The sequence below is a fragment of the Podarcis filfolensis genome, assembly GCF_964270895.1.
Source record: "Podarcis filfolensis genome assembly, chromosome: 9".
Lineage (NCBI taxonomy): Eukaryota > Metazoa > Chordata > Lepidosauria > Squamata > Lacertidae > Podarcis > Podarcis filfolensis.
Window position 1 is genome coordinate 2,974,252 of NC_139610.1, and position 15,041 is coordinate 2,989,292.

A 15,041-nucleotide genomic window follows, 5' to 3' on the forward strand; every position below is an offset into this window, starting at 1 on the left:
TCAAGCAATATCATCTGGTTATCTTGAGATCAAAAAGTCAATTTTGTGAATAAGAGTTTGGAGTCAGTGGTGGTGGGGATGATTTAGGATGCAGAAGAGATTACTGGTGATTCGGAACAGATAAAATAAAGCACTTCACACAGTGCATACTTAATCTGAGGAATTTGCTCCCGCAAGATGTGGAGATAGCTTTATCCTCCTTAAATTTGTGTAAACTAGAGACTATGTCGTCCTAATGGCTATGTGAAACCCGCTAGTTGCTGTGAGCAAGCAAGAGCAGAAGGGTTTGGCCACCATGGAAAGGGATGCTGACTTAGGTGAGTCTTTGGTCTTAAGCTAGCCCAGGTATTTTTCCCTTTTCCACCAGTGGATTTAAAGTCTGCCTACAAATCTTCTACTTTCACTCTTTGCATCTTCAAAGTCATGATGGGCACTGTGTCAAAGGAGGGAGGAAGCACAAGTTGGTCCATTTTAAAATAAAAGAACATCAGCATCTGTCAGTGAGGATTTATAAGCAGGCCTAACAGGTAAACAAAATGTACCGTCACTTTGAAAGATAATGCTATTTAATTGTGATCCTGCGCAGGCTGTTTCTGGAGAGTCTGTAATCGGCAACATCCCATCTAAACAAAATGTTATCTTTGTTTACTATACTTATCTTGTTCGTTAATTGATCCAGTGTTGAGTGTCTCAGTGAACAACACTCCAATTAAAGCCTTTTACCTATAATTTGTTTAGCTCAGATTAAGATGCAAAAGACAGCTGGGGAAAGCAGCACCAGAACTCACTGCTGCGCATCCTGGTGATGTCAGGAGATTCATTACCAAAGCATTTGTTGCATGGTAATTTTGCAGAGCATCAGATTATTTGCTCATTTCAATTACTTACACATCCAAAAAAATGTTATGTGAATTGAGCATAAGGAAATAAATAAAATAAAATAAAATAAAATAAAATAAAATAAAATAAAATAAAATAAAGGGGTAGGGGTGGGGAGAGACACCTCAAATACAGTAACCATAACAGTTCCAGTATTCCTTGATGCAAAACTCTTCACAAGCAGATCAAAGTGCTTTGGAATAAAACAATACCCCTTCTTCAGGAGCTTCAGAAATTCTTAAAATTAAAAATGCCTTGTTCTTAAAATATAAGCAACTCAAGAACCAGCTTGAAAAGGTTGTAGAGGAATTGTTTATTAACGCTATGGTGTAAACCACAGAGCCTTGGGCTTGCCGATTGGAAGGTCTGCAGTTTGAATCCCAGCAATGGGGTGAGCTCCCATTGCTCTGTCCCAGCTCCTGCCAACCTAGCAGTTCGAAAGCACATCAAAGTGCAAGTAGATAAAAAGGTACCGCTCTGGCGGGAAGGTAAACGGCGTTTCTGTGCGCTGCTCTGGTTCGCCAGAAGCGGCTTAGTCATGCTGGCCACATGACCTGGAAGCTGTATGCCGGCTCCCTCGGCCAATAAAGCGAGATGAGTGCTGCAACCCCAGAGTCGGTCACGACTGGACTTAATGGTCAGGGGTCCTTTACGTTTACCTTTAAGATGATATTACCATTACAATTCAAGCACCTGAAGGGGCGTTCTACTCCAAAATGTGTTGATCTACTCTGAAGAGTTTTCTATCTGTGAGTGAAACTATGGAATTAAGTTGGGAATAAGTGAGCAAAACCATTCCCTACGAAGCCTGTGCTCTTTTTCATAGGAACCAACTCCTGGACCTAGAGGCTGAGGGGTCTCTTCACCCTCCCCAATAAAATATTTGAGGGGGCTGCCCCCCCCCCGTTGATGACCATTGCTATTCAAATGGTGTGTGTGCACTGTGACACCAAACTGGGAGGGGTAGCTAATACAGCAGAAGACAGAATCAGGATTCAAGATGACCTTAACAGATTGGAGAACCGGGCCCAAACTAACAAAATGAATTTCAATAGCAGCAAATGTAAGGTTCTGCACTTAGGCAGAACCCTAACTTCTTCAGCTGGTAGAATCCTCCTACAGAAGCAGCCAAGGTAAGGGTAAGCTATTGGGGGAAACAACAGCCAGGGAGGGATTCCATAAATTGAGGACCCTGGAGCATCTGGTGCCTTCACCATACAGATTTTGGTAAATGCTGAAGATGCATCTCTTTTACCCTGGACACACATTACCCTGAAATGTGTGTTTTCGAGACCGGTCCATTTTCTGTGAGTGTAATTTGTTTTAACTCTTTTTAGTACTGAATTTTAATAGTTGCATTCCACTCTGGGATCTGCGCTGGTAAAGGGCAGGTAATTAATAATAATAAAGGTGATTAATAATAATAAATCTAGTTATGATGCCATACGGAAGAAAAAAGGCATGGCTTTTAAAGTTGGTTGCCTTTTGTGCCTGCTCTTAAGCCTGATAGTAATGTCATTGAAACCTTAAGTTTTGTCTGTGCTTGGACCGACCACTGCACGTCTATAGTGTGACAATCTCACATGGTAAGTCACGTCAGATAAAATGGTTGTGCAAAAACTTGTAAGTTAGATAAAGTCTCCTTAGGCCTTGTGAACTGCAGGATCAGTCCTTTGCTCTTGCAAAGGTATCTCATTTGTACTTGGGCTTGACTTTTAGGTGTTTGTTGTTGTGATGCTGGAAATTTTTAAGGAGACAGAAATGTCTCTGTTTGTGACTGTTTTGCCTGTAACCTAGAACTGATAAAACCTGTCTGTCTAGTAGGATCATGATGATGCTGTATCTAAAGGTATAACTACTTAAACAAGGTTAGAACAGAGTCCCAAAAATAATTTAAATTCATTTCTCAATCACATTTACATTCTCTTTTCAAACATCCTCTTAGGAAAATGGTCCCTAAACTACACGCTTAGAGAAACACACACACACCCTTTAACTGTTCTTGTTATTGTTTGTGACTCCTTATTATCCACACCCAGGAATTCTTTGGGTCTCATTAATACGAAAGACAGCCTTCTTTAGCCCCTGTCTTTTAAAACTGTCAGATAATTACACAGTTGGCTTTAGAGTTTAACTTGTCAAAGGAGTTTTCATTACTTTGTTCCTTTTGGGCAACCTGCCCTATTGTGTTCCTGGAACACTAAACAGAACCTATATTAACTGTCAGTTAATTATACACCATTTTTTCCTTCAGCTTTTACCAGTCAAAGGGGCAGGTAGGCTGCAATCCTATCATCTCAATCACTGTCTTTTGCCACAAAAGAATCAATAAAGATGAGTCACATAGTGTCACCTAGCGTCTGATACTCAAAGCCACCCATTCCTAATTGCCTTTAGAGATGAATGATAATGAAAACTTTGAAGTGATAATCAGTCTAATGAGTGGTCTTGCTGAGAGGGCAGATCATGTGTCAGTAGAGTTTGCAGATGCTTAAAGGCAAACAAAGCCCACTTTCCTTTTAGAGCTGAGAAGACCCTGGCGAGTCTGGTACCCAGAGGCCTGCACAATGACAGAGACTGGCTCTCAGCGGGATGCTGAAGCCTGCGGATCACAACTGACTCCATCCATCTTGCTCTTTGCCTTTTAATCAACCCAGTCAGAGTGAACTCTCTTGGATCTTGTAGCGTAAGTCTCTAGTCGTGGCTTAACACGGGCTGTTTGGATCAGAACGAGAAGCATGGCAACACATTCCTTCTCTCTGGAAAATGTTTGATTTAAGCAGTGGCAGAAACTTCATGGGCAACGTTTGGGAAGCCTAGCTAACAGTTGTGGCATTAAATGCAGGAGAGCAGGGCAGCTACGTGACAATAGAGAGACAATAAAAGGTCGTTCAAACAGCAGTGAAAACCAACATCAGCACAAAAAACAAAGGCGGTGTTTGGTTTGCTAATAAGAGGCTGAGGGGTTTTGTGTCACAATGCCTGAAATGTGTCTTCATTGCCGTGGGTCATATATTTCCTTTTCATTTTCTTCTGTTTATGAATGGAAAGATAGGAAGTTTGAGAAGGCTGCTTCTAAAAGTTTGAAGCAAGACTATAAAATGAACAATGAAAATATTTGGAAGTGTTATATACAGATTGCAAGTTCCTTTACCTTGGGATGCTCTTTAGTAAGAGAGGAAACTAGTTCAATTTCTGTCTTAGTTGCCAAAACATATTGGGATAGTCTTGGACTTTAAGTCAACAATTCATCATGAACTAAAGTAATAAGAAGTTTTAAAAGCAACTCTATTCAAAGAAAAGTCCTACTGAGTTTAATGGGATTCGCTTCCCATGATTTCAGCCTAACACTTACGCAGGCTCACTGCTTTGAGGCACTTTTTTGTCCAGTTCCATGTGGAACCCATTCTTTGTAATGGCTTCCCCATTTATGTATTAGGAATGTAACATATATTATTTCGTATGGTTTTCTGCTCAGCCTTCAAACTGACTGACAGTGTAAACACCCCTGAATTTCTTTAGCTGCAGTGATGAAACCAGTGGTGTCATCGCCAGAGGCTTTCTGGAGAAAGTCCATTTGAGCCATAATATCAATGTTTGGCTGATGGGATTAATCAGTTCATGTTAACACAGTGATTATCATAAAGTAAAGGGGGAACATTTCAAAAGAATAATCCAGTCTGAGAAAGTGAAGCAAAATCATTTGTGCTTCCAGAGAGGTCATGGTTGAATTATCACAAAACTCTCTTTATTCAAAGCAGATGCTTATTATGATAAATTTAGTGTGAAAAATGAAGCAAAATGCATATAAAAGACATTGTCTCCTCGATTATGTAATAAGAAACCACCTCATTATATATCCACCAAAGATGATTGTATTTTCCTAGGGGCTGTATAACTACAGCCTGCCAAAAGCCTCTCACAGTCCTCTTCCAATATTTTACATGAAATAGCATACTTCTGAGAATAAAGCCAAATGACCAGTAACAGAAGAATCTAAAATAAACATCATTTTAAAGATGCAAAAGGCATTTCTTACTGTCTCCATCATGTATATTCTTCCTAATAAGAAACGTTATTGTTAATATACATGCATGAAGACATGTTCGTTTTGCTTTCTGTTCTTGAGACTATACAGCACATCACAGCCAGCCGAGAACATTTTCTTGTGCATTTTATAAAATGCCTGCAACCCTATCAATGCGATGCATTTTAGAAGCGCTATTAATGCAGCCCCCCTTAGCTTCTTCTGCAGGCCACAACTGAACCTTCTGAAAGGCTCCTGGCTGCCACCAAAAACAGCAGCCTTATTGTGCAGCAATACAAAACATATGACATGGTGCTGAGAATCTCTCCCCACCCCCAAAAGAGGCAGCCAATGAAGAGGAGTGCCCTGCCCGAAAAGCGCGTCAGATGTTTCATATTATGTATGGGAGAAAGGAGAATCTGCGGTGCTCTTTGCAGTGGCAGTACCATGTCCTAAGCCCTAGTTCCAACCTTCAGCTGCACAACTATTTGTAAAAAGAAGGTTTACAGCCATTTTACTTTCCTTTGAGAAACAGTTCAGTAAATACCTGCCATAACCAGGAGGCTCAGATTCTTGGGCTCTCCTGCAGGTTTGCAAAAGAGTGCCTGCTTGGTTTTGGGTTGGTTTTTTTTTTTTGGTTTTAATGTTTACTTGCTTTTTGTTTTAGCGCCCTCCAGTGTCCCCGCAGGTGTACTGATGATTTCTTTTCTGCTTTGTTCAATTAATTTGAAGATCAGCAGTAGAGAGCATCACACACACACACACACACACCCCACTTCTGTTTGACTTGCAAACTTTTGTAAGAATCCTGGAAAGAAAGTGAAGGCCGGATCCGCCAGAAAGTTCTGTTGCACAGGGAAAGAGCACAGGAGGAAGGCGAAGATGCGGGAGCCGGGAGCCGGGAGGGTCCACTTCTCAGGTAAGCAATGGGGAAATTTGTCAGAAGAAAGTTGCGGCAGGGGTGGCACGGTGGCGGAGATTTCTCTGGTGCTGTGATAATCCCCTGAATAATTTTATATGGGGTTTAATTTTCTGATATTAAAAAAGAAAAACGCAGAAGGTTGATTTTCTTCCCCACCATTGCAGGAAATTTGCACCCTCAAGAAGCTGAGATTTTCGCAGGCTGCTAAGAACTTTTTGGTTCATTGGATGTTTATGCGTAGGATTTCTTCTCAAATGTCGCTGATATAAAGAAGCCCAGGCTGTGATAAACTGATGGCTGAAGAGGACTTGAAGTTCCTGAGAAGGCAAAGGTGGCCATCATCTTAACAGATGTACTCTATTTTGAGTGTATTGATTTAACTCCTGCATAAAATATGGTATAAGCAAAGAACAGAAGGGGAAAGATTTGAATATTTACTGTGTAATTGTATCATACTAACTAAGGATATGTATGCAATATTTTATTTGTATGGGACCAACAGGAAAAAAGCTTACTTCCATCCTCTAATCTTGTAGCACCTGAAGGCAAACAAATTTATTATAGCATAAGCTTTTGTGGAATACTAAGGTAGATTTCCCTGGATGCACATAGTGAGTGGACATGCTTTAAAATGTGCTGTAAGATACAGCGTTGTGGCCATATGAGTAACCTACATATGAATTTTAGGATCCTGTTGCTTCAGTACAAATAGGGAGAAATTGGTCCTTGTGACAGCATGAACAGAAATAGATGAACTCATGGCAGTTACATCCTATGGTTAAGCTTTTGAGTCAACAGGAGTAAAACTCATTCCTGATCTAGCCTTTGTGGTCAACAACTTCTTTCTGTTTGCATTGCATCAAAAGGATTCTAAAATTCAGATATTATCTGTTAGCAACGTCTCCACAGTAAGTATGGGAAGCCGGTGAGTTTATTTATTCTGAACAAAAATTTGAGAAATAAGCAAATATTATTCCTGTTTTTAACACAGATCATAGGTTTGAGAGACTGCTACTATTTTAGAATAAATGTTCCTGTGATAATTCTACCCCTGCTAATAGTCTTCCTTTTTAGTTGCAACACCAGACATTAGAGCAAATGTAATATCAGCTAGGGGAGACTAAGACTGCATTGATTGATATGTAAATTCAAATTACAATTTTGATTATTTTATCCAGAAAAGCCAACACCGGAGCTGATAAAAGTTTTTAACACTTGTAAATGTGTACCACTGCCATCATCATCACCATCATCTTCCCACTACGATTTTTCACAGATTTTGCTGGTGTTTACAGTGATAAAAAGGATTGCAAAACATGTATGAGGAGAGATAGCAGCGGGATAAAAAAAAGTCTTGTTTCTCAATTCTCTTCATACTTAGAGCACAGACAGATGGTTCCCTCCCTCCCGGCCCACATTTCACTTTGGATGTCTTCTGTGGCTTGACTGCACCGGGTATTCTAGGCAACCAGTCTTCCCAACAATCAGATACATTTCATAATAAATTTTGTAATCTGCTTATGCAGTTTTCTCTTGCTGAAACTTTCCATTATTCATTGTGGTGTTCACCTCTTTAGACAATCCATGCTCTGGTATGACCATACTCATTAAACCCTTCGTGCTAATGACATAAAAACTTGGTTCCTGCTATCACTGTATCTGTCTATTTTCAGTTGGAAGGATATTTGAAACTGGACAGTTGGACAGTATCGTCTCCTGCATTTTAAAATAAGTAAGGACAAGGAAAAGGGTTTTTCTTGATATAAGCATTTCCGTGCAGCCAAATGCACACTGGAATGTGCACTGAAGTGCAATTTCCACCGAAAGCCCTTCCTTGAGTTCTTAAAGTGCAGAACAGTTTCAAATGTGAATGAATACAGTTTTGCCTCCCTTTTGATCTCTCCCTCCTGTTCGTTTCATCATCACTAGTACTTATAATTGACCTGTGTACAATTTAACACTCTTGCCTGTATCTCTGCTGCCACATTTGATTTTTTTAATGTTGTTTTGGACCTATTATTAAGTTTGCCTCTTACTTCTATCACAGTCATCACTGCAAAAGGCCACATGTTAATAATAAAAGGTGGGGGGACAAGGCAAAACAAAAAAATTACATGAAATGTACAAATAAAGTCATTTGGCTCTTTGGAGAGAATGTGCTGTATGTAGGCTTGGCATACGTCAGGAAAATTCCTGACATGTCCTTGTTTTCGAGTGTAAAAATGGCATCGGGGAATTTTGCCGAATTGGCAAAATGTCAGGGAAAACCTGGATGTATGGCAACGCGATGGAAAAGCAGTGGAAACAGCTCAAAAAGCTTAAAATCAAAAAGCTTAGGTTTCCCCCCAAAAAAGCTTAACAATTTTGGTGGGTATCAAGAATTTTACTTTTTGAAATATGGCAACCCTAGGTGTATGTTTTGGTAACACCCCCACTGTTTCGCTAGCAAGTTCAATCTCTGTATTGGGGAAAGAAGACTGATTTTTTAAAAATCTCATCCCCCCGCCCAATCTTGGTCATTCTAGTGAGGTTGCCAAAATTTAGAGTAGCTGTAATTACATTTTCTATTGATGTTTAGCTTACTTTTACTCTTGGAAACTGACATCCTTAGTTGATTTTTATTCAGACAAAGTTTTCCCTGAAGGAATATGGAGAACATACACATAAAAGAGTTTGGCCTTTGAACACTTTTTCGTTTTCCACATTAAAAGTTAAAAATATAAAACGTCCATGATCACTGAAAGCAGTAGAGGCGGCAGTATACATTGGCCACTGTTGACAGAACAAAGCCAACCCAAACTTCACCTTCTAATGCAATTAGAAGACTATGATTGCTATATTGCTAAAGCTAAGTATATCGCCATCTATTCCATCCTGCCTGCCCAGGGGCGACGCAGCCCATTTTGTCACTGGAGGTGGAATTCCAAAGCCCCCTGCCCCCCACGCCAAAGCCTTCCTTGCCTGGGTTTGGCAGCAGTGCCTGCAAAGTGGTGGTGCCTGCAAGTTCCAGCAAGATCTCGTGTAGTGTATGAGATCTCACAAGATTTATGGTGAAATGTCCGTGGACGCCCCTGCTGCTGTTTCTCCGCCAGTGCTAGAGGAGGCAGAGCCCCAAATCTTTGTGTTCCTCTGCCTGAAGCTGCTGCCTGAGTCTGCCTCATGGGCAGCCTGACCCTATGGCTGCCCCATGTAAGCTGCTGCAGCGGGCTGCCCAAAAGAAACTTTAAACATTAAGAACTGCATCATGCCTAGCTCTGGAATAATGATGCCAAAATGCATTGCTCTGCTTTCCTTTGAACCACAAAGCAAAGGGGGGGGGTGGTCTGGTTGTCTAGGCAGCCCAGGACCTCCATGCACACTGCCTGGGCTTGTGCTCCTAACACAGCAAAAACAATGTGGGAGGCAGCAGTTAGGTCTCTGCAGCCACAGAAGGCGCTGTGATTCTCCAGTACTCCCAGAGGGGCACTCCATTGCCTCTTGAGACAGATGGATGCCATCAACAACCAACAAAATTCCCTGCACTTCATCTGAAGGTCCCAGAACATGGAGTCTTCTCCCCGCCACACGGCATCTTTTCAGTGGTTACTGGTAATTTATTCTGAGAAATCACATAAATTTCTTCTTAAGCAATGTATTTTAAACAAGATGTTGTTATTCTTGGGTGTGTGAGTTGGCATGTATAGGTTTGGGGAGTGGGTTGAATAATGATAAAGCAAAATAATTAGTGCCAGTTCTATTCGTTTCGGACACCCTCAAGGGATGAGGCAACTGCTTTGGCTCGGCTGCCAATGGGCTCCTTCTCTCTCTGAATGATCTTCCAGCGGCAGCTCTTCCCCCAGGCTGCAGCGGAAGGAGATGCCCCAGAGCTGCTAACTCAATTGGCTCCTGTCCTTTAACTATCATCTTTTAGCTGCCATTCCACCTGGATGCAGACAGGAACTGGGAGTCAGCAATCACTCCATCAGCTTTGGTTCAGCTTCCATGTGGCCCCTCCCATCCCTCAGCTGTTTCCATTAAATTTGGTTATTGTAACCACTACTGTGTTATTAAAGGTAAAGGGACCCCTGACCGTTAGGTCCAGTCCTGGACGACTCTGGGGTTGCGGTGCTCATCTCGCTTAACTAGCCAAGGGAGCCGGCGTACAGCTTCCGGGTCGTGTGGCCAGCAGGACTAAGCCGCTTCTGGCAAACCAGAGCAGCGCATGGAAATGCCATTTCCGTTCCCGCTGGAGCGGTACCTATTTATCTACCTGCAGTTTGACGTGCTTTCGAACTGCTAGGTTGGCAGGAGCAGGGACTGAGCAACAGGAGCTCACCCCGTCGTGGGGATTTGAACCGTTGACCTTCTGATCGGCAAGCCCTAGGCTCTGTGGTTTAACCCACAGCGCCACCAATGTTATTATGTTATTACGCATCTTTAAAAACCACTTCGCAACTTTTATTGGTGTCTGGATCTCCTTGTTTTTCTCTTCCCTCCCCTTCTCCTTTCCCTTTTGTGCCACACCTTTTAGATTGTGTGGAAGGAATGTGTTTCTGATCAGCGTTCAGTGCAACTCTTTTAGGTAAAGGTAAAGGTACCCCTGCCCGTACGGGCCAGTCTTGCCAGACTCTAGGGTTGTGCGCTCATCTCACTCTAGAGGCCGGGAGCCAGTGCTGTCCGCAGACGCTTCCGGGTCACGTGGCCAGCGTGACGAAGCTGCTCCGGCGAACCGGCACCAGAGCAGCACACGGAAACGCCGTTTACCTTCCCGCTATAAAGTGGTACCTATTTATCTACTTGCACTTAGGGGTGCTTTCGAACTGCTAGGTGGGCAGGAGCTGGGACCGAACGACGGGAGCTCACCCCTCCGCGGGGATTCGAACCGCCGACCATGCGATCGGCAAGCCCTAGGCGCTGAGGTTTTACCCACAGCGCCACCCACGTCCCTCGCAACTCTTTTAGCACTTGGTAAATTTTAGGAACTTTATATATTACAGTGGTACCTCGGGTTACATACGCTTCAGGTTACATACACTTCAGGTTACAGACTCTGCTAACCCAGAAATAGTACCTCGGGTTAAGAACTTTGCTTCAAGATGAGAACAGATATTGTGATTCGGCGGCATGGCGGCAGCAGGAGGCCCCATTAGCTAAAGTGGTGCTTCAGGTTAAGAACATTTTCAGGTTAAGAATGGACCTCCAGAACGAATTAAGTACTTAACCTGAGGTACCACTGTAATCATTATCATCATATGCATGTTCTATTTACCACATAAAAACAAGGGGCACAGCCTTCTGCAAGCATCTTTTGTGCAAACCTCCTTGGTATAAAGAGGGGTTCTCAAAAACTCCTCTGGAACTTCCTAGAGCTCTTGTGCAGTTCACATTTGTTCCAGTGAGGAGATGGCGGATCATGTCCCCGATACTGACTACTAAGGTAACAGAATATCTTCTTTCCTGCATGCTCTGCACATATTTTCAGGGAGCTTGATTAGCACAAAGTTTGCCAATTTCCCCCAAATTTAAGTGGGATTTCTTTTTCACTTTCATAAAGTTGCTGAGTTTATTTTGAATGGGGGCCAATGAATGTGTCTGATACTGCTTAGTCAAATAACCTAACAATTTCCAAATATGGCTTCTTTTGTTGACATGCCTTGATTACGAGTAAGTGGTATAAGCAAACTGCCTCAAAAAGAAGTTTTCAGCATTAGAATTCAACACATGTGAGCTGTTGTTCTTCCCATGCCAGGAAAGTATGGAACAAATAAAATATACTGAATATAACTTTATTACAGAATCGAGCCAAATTGTGCCTGTCCCAGCAAGAATTTACAAAAGCAAAGCAGTTTCAGCTGGTCTGAGTCATGACTTTTGTGCATCTGGGGTTGTCACTACAATATTGTAGCATGTTTCTCTGGGGATAGTTCTACCTGCAGTGCTTTGAGGGAAAGAATGTGGTTCATTGTGTGTATATGCGTGTTGTAGAAATATAGACCAAACTAAAAATCTCGAATTTCAAGGGGAGGCCTTTTTCATAGCCATTATAAAAGAAGCCATAGTATATACTCCTAGAGTCTCTCTTCTCAAAACTAAGCTTTAAACCTTCACATCAAGGTACCTGTGGAAGTGCAAATCACATCTAAATGCAGTTACTGTACACAGGAAACCAAGATCAAGTTCAAACGCATCTGGGCACAAGTTTGAAAAAGCACTTTTTAAAGCAGTTACAGTCTTCAAAGCTATCTCTCTCTTTGGGAGGAGGGGATCTGAAAGTATTATGTACTTAATAAGGTGGACCAGTTCAGTCATCTCCTCTAACCTTTTTTTTTAAAAAAATATATTTATAGAGAAGCCTTTCTTCCTTTGGGCCAGAAATCAAGACAGGATTTTGCCACTGTATTGTCTATCATTATAATCTGAAAGTGCTGGTACTGCTGTAGTATTCTGGCTACAAACTTTTAAAACTACATATATTTTCAGGAAATTAATGCGTACAGTATGATCTTCCATGATACCTGAGTACAAGTTGTCTACTTGGATGAATATTAAAATTTTCCAAAATCCTGAAAGCATTGTTCCTGACTTCATTTTGCAATAAACGTGTGGTAATGGCTGTTTTCATTATGGCTAAACATGAATGCAAAAGTGTGCAGGTACTCACAGCTTTGCTTCTCTTCCAGTCCTACTGCTTTTAGCTACGTCAAGATTTTGATCAGTCTTGTGTCAAAACCTGGAGTTGTACTTTGTCTCTCTAAGACATACTGTGAGTGGTAAGCTAAGGATGAACCTTGACTACAGCTCATGACTTGTCCAGAGCAAAAGAATGAGCCTGACTACAGCCATAGGCAAAAGGTAAAGGACCCATGGACAGTTAAGTCCAGTCAAAGGTGACTATGGGGTTGCGACGCTCATCTTTCTTTCAGGCCGAGGGAGCCAGTGTTTGTCCACAGACAGTTTTCCAGGTCATGTGGCCAGCAGGACTAAACTGTTTCTGGCGCAACTGGACACCGTGACGGAAACCAAAGTGCATGGAAACGCCACAGCGGTACCGATTTATCTACTTGCACTGGCATGCTTTAGAACTGCTAGGTTGGCAGGAGCAGGGACAGAGCGATCTCACCCCGTCATGGGGATTCGTATTATGTAGACATAACACTAAGTGAAAGGAATCGCTGTGAGACCTGCAGGTACAGAGCGGTATACAAATTTAATAAATAATAAAATGAAACAAGGATTGAAAAGTATCCAATGTAACACCAATTTTAAAAAAGGGATTCTGGGAATTACAGGCTGGTTAGCTTCATCTGTCCCAGGAAAACTTGTGGAAAGTATCATTGAAGTTTCAATAATTAGTAAAATACTGCTTAAATGAAAAAGTGTTGTAGCACTTTAAAACTGAGGGGAAACAGTAAAACTCTGAAGTAAAGCTTACTTAAATATGGTATAAAGTTGTACTTCAAAATGTTGTATAGGCAACTCCCCACTTTATGTGGGGGTTGTGTTCTGGGCCCCCATGCACATAAGTGAAATCACGAGGGGAGCACCCTCTAAACACCCTCTCTGCCACTCTCTCTTCAATCTATACCAAAAATAGTATATCCAAAAATATTCACAACTAGGACTGAAGTTGGAGGACGTGTGGGAAAGCGGTTGTTGTTGCTGCTGCTGCTGCTGCACTACCCGCACATCAGCTGTTAGGCAAGGAGGTTGAGCAGCATAAACAATGCCCTGCTGTGCCTCTGGTCTCTTTGGGCCTTCCTCTGCCCTCACTGACGGGTCTCCCCCAGGTCAGGTCTCCTCGCAGCTTCCAAGGACTCCCCAGCTCTCTCCTGCCATATTTGGATATGAATTATTATTTCCCCGTGCCATGCGTATATGTGGTTGTGCGTGAGCAGAACATAATGGAGGGGATGTCTGCATTATAAAATCCATTTGGTTTGTGAATAGTTAACTTAATGAAGGGAAAAGGTGGGCAAGGTCACCTCCACAACTGAGACCTAAGGAGTATAACGTTTAGGGTAATCTACATTTGGCAACCTGCCAAGGAACAGCTAAGCTGATACCATTACTAAGGTGGTGACTAGGTCCCTTGAGAAATGTTCCATTATGTAGTTGACACTGGAGACCACTGCTTTTATAAGACACAGTATAATAATAAAAAAGGTTAAATTGCAATGTGGACTCTTGTCGACATTCCACTGGCACCCAGTGGGCCTCAGTTAAAACTCAATGAGCTGTCAGAGAGTAACCTTTGGTGAGAGGGATGTGCCTGAAGTGTATCAAAAGGCAGACACAGCCCTGTATGAGTAAGCCTGGAGTTGGGAGAGGAAGCTGAGATCTGAGCAGCAGCAGCAGCAAGCAGTAACTGTCCAAGGATGGAGAGGTCAGTGGTGAACGTGAAACCCAGCTTGTAAGAAGAGCGGAAGCCAGATTGTCAGTGGTTCACAAGAAGCAGCGAGTTTCTGACCAAATGAAAACTTTAGGTTAAGTCCTATATAAAAATCTATGTGTTAACTAGGGAGAAGATACAGTGGTACCTCGGGTTAAGAACTTAATTCGTTCCGGAGGTCCGTTCTTAACCTGAAACTGTTCTTAACCTGAAGCACCACTTTAGCCCATGGGGCCTCCCGCTACTGCCGCGCCGCTGAAGCACGATTTCTGTTCTCATCCTGAAGCAAAGTTCTTAACCTGAAGCACTATTTCTGGGTTAGCGGAGTCTGTAACCGGAAGCGTCTGTAACCTGAAGCGTCTGTAACCCGAGGTACCACTGTGATGGCAATTGCCTTAGACCAGGGAAAAGACATGGTTATTTTAAAGAGGTAACATTATAAAGCAAACATCAAAGTTTCATTTAACATCTAGCCTTGCAAATACATCCTATTATCAGATGATGATAATAATAATAATAATAATAATAATAATAATAATAATAATAATAGTTTGGCTTTTCAGTTTAAGCCTCCTGGTCTGTCCCATAGTCTAAACCCAGCTACTGTATGATATCTTAATAAGGGAGTATTTAGAAGTAATTGGAGGCAGTGAAGATTTGTGGATGATGGGCGGTATACAAATTTAATGAATAATAATAATGATGATGATGATGATGAAGCAGGTGCTACTCTTGGCTCGAGAGCTTGTTACTCAGCTCCGTTCTGTCCTGCTGTAAGCTATCATAGAAGTGCAAAGTTGGAAGGTCCAACCCCATCACAATGCAGGGGGAATATGCAGCTATCC

The 15,041-nt window shown here is 42.1% G+C and overlaps 2 long non-coding RNA genes across 2 annotated transcripts in view; both read left to right on the forward strand.

Moving 5' to 3' along the window:
- Positions 1-15,041, forward strand: part of LOC310770353 — a 571,729-nt gene that overhangs the window by 263,801 nt on the left and 292,887 nt on the right. The gene's annotated exons all lie outside the window — the stretch shown is intronic.
- Positions 3,262-7,212, forward strand: LOC310770324. Its single transcript, XR_014552071.1, has 3 exons — positions 3,262-3,565; positions 5,639-5,825; positions 5,993-7,212. It is a non-coding gene; the product is annotated as an uncharacterized lncRNA (long non-coding RNA).